This window comes from Bombina bombina, chromosome 3, assembly GCF_027579735.1.
Source record: "Bombina bombina isolate aBomBom1 chromosome 3, aBomBom1.pri, whole genome shotgun sequence".
Lineage (NCBI taxonomy): Eukaryota > Metazoa > Chordata > Amphibia > Anura > Bombinatoridae > Bombina > Bombina bombina.
This window is the reverse complement of record NC_069501.1, coordinates 982,602,625-982,609,061: the sequence shown is the minus strand read 5'-3', so window position 1 is coordinate 982,609,061 and position 6,437 is coordinate 982,602,625.

Below are 6,437 nucleotides of genomic sequence, written 5' to 3'. Positions count from 1 at the left end.
GTCATTCCTCATCAACAGGGTATCCATGCTATATCTAGACAGTTGGCTAGATATCCATACGTAGGACCACCAGCCGAGTATCTATTACATCTTCTAGACCTCTGTCTCAGTACGAACTACTTTAGGTTCGAAAGTAAGTTCTACCTCCAATTGATGGGAACGGCGATGGGGTCCAATGTGGCCCCATCTTACGCGAACCTTTATATGGCTACCTTTGAAGAATTTGAGACAGACCTGTTTAGAAATGAGCATATTAAGGTCTTTAGACGGTACATAGATTACCTCTTCTTGATTTGGAGTGGGACTGCGGATGATTTAGGGCAATGGTTTAACCAGCTCAATTCCTCCAATGAGGCACTAAAATTCAAGATGCAATATGACCAGAACCAAATTGATTTCTTGGATGTGCGCCTATACAAGGGGGATGGCAAGATACAATCAATTCTGTTACTCAAGGAGACCGATCATAATGCTCTATTGCATTTCACAAGTTGTCACCCGCCTGCTTTGAAAAAATCTTTACCCAAGTCGCAGCAGCAGAGGGTAGCCAGGAACAACTCAGAGGAGGATAAAAAGATGGTTCAACTATCAGAGATGAAAAGCCAATTTGAAGCCCAACAATATCCTAAACTACTCTGTGAGCAGTGTCTTTCTATATTGAATGATGCCACATCATGTCAGGGATTGTGGTTATGCTGTACCTTTAAGGAATTCAACCAATAGGATTCTTCCTCCTCTCATTTAAACACCTGCTCAGGTTACAAACGTTCCTTAGTATTTTGTTATTTTCACTAGTAACACTGAGCCTTGCTACAGCAGAACTACTGCCTTCTCTCTGCATTTGTTTAACCTCTTGGTCTTTTGTGTTTGCAAATAGGAACTACAGTCACTGGAATCAATTCCTTTTAATTAGGAACTTTCTGTTTGCACATTCCTGCACAGCCAGTGACTGCAACTAAATATTCATCTACCTTATCAACACCCTCCAACTACCTTCCTCCAGACTCACCATTGTCTACTTATCAAAGATACTCTGCAGATGTACATATTTAATTTTACCTTATATTTCTTGTGAATTGCATAATATCAGTTTAAGCTCTCCACTCGGTCCTGTGACATCACAAGCTCTGCAAAGACTCATCTGTGCACACAGAACAGGAAGTCTCCTCCCTTATCTTTAAAGTTCCATCATCTATAAATAATAGATTGAATGGAGACCAAAGTTATATCTTGTTTGTACATTCTCCATACAAAATTAACCTTTGCAAACTAAATGACACTATACTACTTGGTTTCACTTTGAAGCTAGTGTTACCATATCAATTAGTGTTACATTCAAATATTTCTAAATCTTACATAATACTAAGCCAAATAAGAAGAAGAAAAAAACAGTAGAAGACTACATTACCGAATTTAAATTATATGCATCAGATTCTGCCTGGAGTTTGGTTTCCCTAAGAAATCAGTTCAGACTGGGATTGTCTGACTCAGTTAAAGATGAATACCTACGTTGTTTCTGTTCCTATCAACAACATAACTGGATAACGTTTCTACCGTTTGCAGAATTTGCGTACAATAATCTAACTAATTCTTCAACTAAACTTACTCCATTTTTCGCGAATTATGGATATCATCCTTCTTTCACTCAAGTTTCCTCTACTCCTTCAGATTCTCCCCTGGTGGATGAATTCAATAATTCACTACAGGATAATTTCAATTTTATTAAAGACAAGATTATAAAGGCACAAAATTCACAGAAGTACTACTATGATTTAAGACGACGGGAACCACCTCGCTATCAAATTGGAGACCAAGTTTGGTTATCAACCAAAAACTTAAGGATACAAGTACCCAGTAGGAAATTGACTCAAAAATATTGTGGACCATTCACAATTGTGAAAGTTGTTAATCAGAATGCGGTTACACTTAAATTGCCACCTTGTATGAAAATACACGCTACTTTTCATGTTTCCCTCCTTAAGCCTTATACTCCAACGAGATCTAAAGCTCCTATACTCCCATCCTCACTCAGCATGCAAGACTCGGATGTGTATGAGGTTAAGGAACTTCTTGATTCACGTTATTCTAGAGGAATGTTACAATACCTTGTGAGGTGGAAGAATTATTCAGAAGAAGAAGATAATTGGGAGCCTGCTTCTAATATTTACGCTCCTAGGTTGGTGCCACAATTTCACAGGAGATTTCCGGACCGTCCCAGGCCTCAAGCTGAGGATCAGCTTGCTTGAGGGGGGAGTCATGTCAGGGATTGTGGTTATGCTGTACCTTTAAGGAATTCAACCAATAGGATTCTTCCTCCTCTCATTTAAACACCTGCTCAGGTTACAAACGTTGCTTAGTATTTTGTTATTTTCACTAGTAACACTGAGCCTTGCTACAGCAGAACTACTGCCTTCTCTCTGCATTTGTTTAACCTCTTGGTCTTTTGTGTTTGCAAATAGGAACTACAGTCACTGGAATCAATTCCTTTTAATTAGGAACTTTCTGTTTGCACATTCCTGCACAGCCAGTGACTGCAACTAAATATTCATCTACCTTATCAACACCCTCCAACTGCCTTCCTCCAGACTCACCATTGTCTACTTATCAAAGATACTCTGCAGATGTACATATTTAATTTTACCTTATATTTCTTGTGAATTGCATAATATCAGTTTAAGCTCTCCACTCGGTCCTGTGACATCACAAGCTCTGCAAAGACTCATCTGTGCACACGGAACAGGAAGTCTCCTCCCCTCCAGATCAGATACCAACATTCAGAGACTCTAGTCACTGCGGTGAGCTTCACAAGAGATTCTGTGAGTACACAATGTTTTATTGAACCGACTTAGCATTTAAGAAACTGCTACTTAATTGTGGATTGCATAAAACATATAAGGTTGTCTAAACTGCTACTGAATTGTGGACTGCATAAAACATATAAGACTGTCTTACTTCTCATGCCTGATTAACTCACTCACTGCAGCTTTGCATAAAACATATAAGACTGTCTTACTTCTCTTGCCTGTTTAACTCACTCACTGCAGCTTAACTGTTAAAGCAACTCTCAAGTATATTCTAAGGAAAAGAGAAAGTAATTCCACCTTATGTTAGTTTTTCTTACTACTCAGTTCATTTATCTTTAAAGTTCCATCATCTATAAATAATAGATTGAATGGAGACCAAAGTTATATCTTGTTTGTACATTCTCCATACAAAATTAACCTTTGCAAACTAAATGACACTATACTACTTGGTTTCACTTTGAAGCTAGTGTTACCATATCAATTAGTGTTACATTCAAATATTTCTAAATCGTACACATCAACATCAAGTTCAGAAGAGAACAGAATGACTTTTGTCACTACCTATATGGGTGACAAAAATGGAATGGCTTCAGCAATTAGAAAACATTGGGAAATCATCAATAGTGACAACACTTTGCCCCTCCTGAATTCACCTCCACCAAGAATAGGCTATAGGAGGGCTAGATCCCTCAGGGACCATTTAGTCTTGACCGATCCGCAAAAATCGTATAAGAAGACTACATGGCTTGATACTAATAAACCTGGTGTCTATCGCTGCCTTGGTTGTACAACCTGTGGAGGGCTGATTACCGGCTCCTCATTCACGCACCCCTACAAGAGGAAGATTTACAAACATAGATATAGGCTAACGTGTACTACTACACATATTGTTTATTTGCTTCACTGTACATGTGGCCTATACTATGTCGGAAAGACTGTTGATGACTTGCGCACCCGGATGGCAAACAATCGCTCAGCCATTAGGTTGGCACTAAAGAATGGAGGTTCTGAACAACCTGTCGCCAGACATTTCCAGCTTTTACAGCATAAGGTGTCAGATTTAAAATACACGATCTTCGACCATATTCCCCCTCTCTCTAGGGGGGGAGACCGGGCCAGAGCACTCCTACAGAGGGAGGCCAGGTGGACGTATCATCTGCAGACACTAGTACCAAAGGGCCTGAACACTCATCTGGACTGGCAGGCTTTTCTATAAAATGATGAATGCAAATCTTCTACTTTATTAACCTTAGCAGTCTGGTCTCAGCTGTCTTCCTTCAGAGGGCGTAGCACCTCAAAACTATATAATATTAGATGAGAGTCCTTTTATCTAGATATAGTGAGAGTCCTGATTCATTTGCTTATTGATGCTTATTATGGTTATTATAATTATTACTATTTTTATTCTTTATTATTTATTTTTTGATACATCTGACTATTATTTTTCTGAATAGATTCTTATTATGTCCTGTCACTGATGTTGTGTGCGCCACTTGAACCAGTTTGTTTGCATTTTTCATATGATGTTTTGCTATTGTTTTCATACTTTGAAATACTTTTGGATTGGTGGCATACTCACCTTCTGTGACGTTCTTATGTTTATTCTAATTGTTATGTGAGCTGTCCATTTGACAGGTTTTGCACAATGCAGAGACAGCTATATTGTTTTTTGTGCCATTTTGCTTTTATGGCTAACTATGTCCGCATTGTGTAACATATGAAATATGGATCACCTCAAAAGATTTTCTTTATTTGCTATATTGGCTCTACTCGCTTTATTTAGCATTTATGCCTTTTGTATACAATGCCTTTGTGTCTCTGTATAAGGCTTTTCCGATTGGCTGCTTGTGGTACCGCATGACTTACATGCCCTTTTGTTTGTATAGGTTGCTATGGCAACCGAGTGTAGCTTGTGTGATACATGCATACAGCAAATTTTTGCTCGTTTTTTATTTAAACCTCCTTTGTCTGTGCCTTTGCTTTACTTACTTTTGGCCATTGTTGTTTTTGTTTTTATTTTAATTTAGTGTGCACATTTAGTTTTTTGCTGACCGGACTCACGTTGCCCGGGATGATGACGTCACCTTCTGGAGCGGAGCTACCCGGGAGAGCGTGGCTGCCCGGCCAGTTCACTTGGTGTTTTGCTGTACTTAAGGGGTGTTTGGTAAGTAATTTGTAACACTTTTGGTCTAAGGACGGACTATATTATGTCCGAAAACGTTCACTAAATAAAAGTGCCTGTTTAAGGATCCCTTGGATTGCGCTTTTTCCACATACCTATATATATATATATATATATGCAGCCACCAATCAACAGCTAGAACCTAGGTTCTCTGCTGCTCCTGAGCTTGCCTAGATAAACCGTTCAGCAAAGGATAACAAAAGAAGGAAGCAAATTAAATAATATAAGTAAATTGGAACGTTATTTAAAATTGTATTCTCTATCTGAATCATGGAAGAAAAATGTTGGGTTTCATGTCCCTTTAAGTATACAGCTGAGGTGCGTTATTACTAAAGGTATATGGCATGCCCGAGTCAGCGCACTGACCGTGCTGGTCCCCCGGATCAATCAGTTGTTTAATGGTATAACCGCTAACTATATATTACTTGTACAAGGACCAACAAATAGATCTAAAATATATACAGTAATAATGAATAATTATGTAACGCTACACTAGCCGCATGTATTAAAATAAGGCTCCCACTAGCCTTCACGCCTTTCCCTTTACCTGTTTTGCCAGATTAACAGCTTTCTCATGATACAGAGCAAAAGTATTGTACCTAGAAAATAACGTATCTCCGAGCCTTACGATACAGAGCAAATGCTCTACTATTTCAGCCACTCCCCCATCAACATTTTACACCATTTGTTAGCCATACACCACAAGGAGGTGTGTCCTATAGGCAGTAAATCGACACAGAGTCAGTATGTTGTAACACCAAGATAGGCAACATCAGTAATGCACATTAAAGGGACAGTCTAGTCAAAATTAAACTAATGCACATTAAAGGGACAGTCTAGTCAAAATTAAACTTTCATGATTCAGATAGGGCAAGCAATTTTAAACAACTTTCCAATTCCCTTTTATCATCAAATTTGTTTTGTTCTCTTGGTTTTATTATTTGAAAGTTAAACCTAGGTAGGCTCATATGTAAATTTCTAAGCCCTTGAAGGCCACCTTCATAAACTTGGATGTCACTGTTAAAATGTAAAACCTTGATTATGATAATTAAAGACAAAAAGATAACTTATATGTATTAAAAAAAGAACTACCACCTTTTTTTAATAATGAGTCATTTTTGTGACAACGACCAATTGTTTAATATATCCTTGGCAACTAAAGAATATCACCAATGTGACTGAACAGTATAAATATAAAATGAACAGAACTAAAAACCTACAAAAAGGCAATAGTACGTTATATCTGTTCCTAACCAATTCTAATGGCTTGACCATAAAAGATTCTCCATTTTGGAGAGAAATTATAGTGCAGACTATATAGGGACTGTACTCTCTAAATTCTATAATAAACAAAAAAGGGCAGAACCCCGAAGCCCCAGAGAGCCATGAGTGATGCCTTTCATAGAAAGTAATGAAGCTTTCTTGGATACAGAATTGCACAGGGGAGAGTG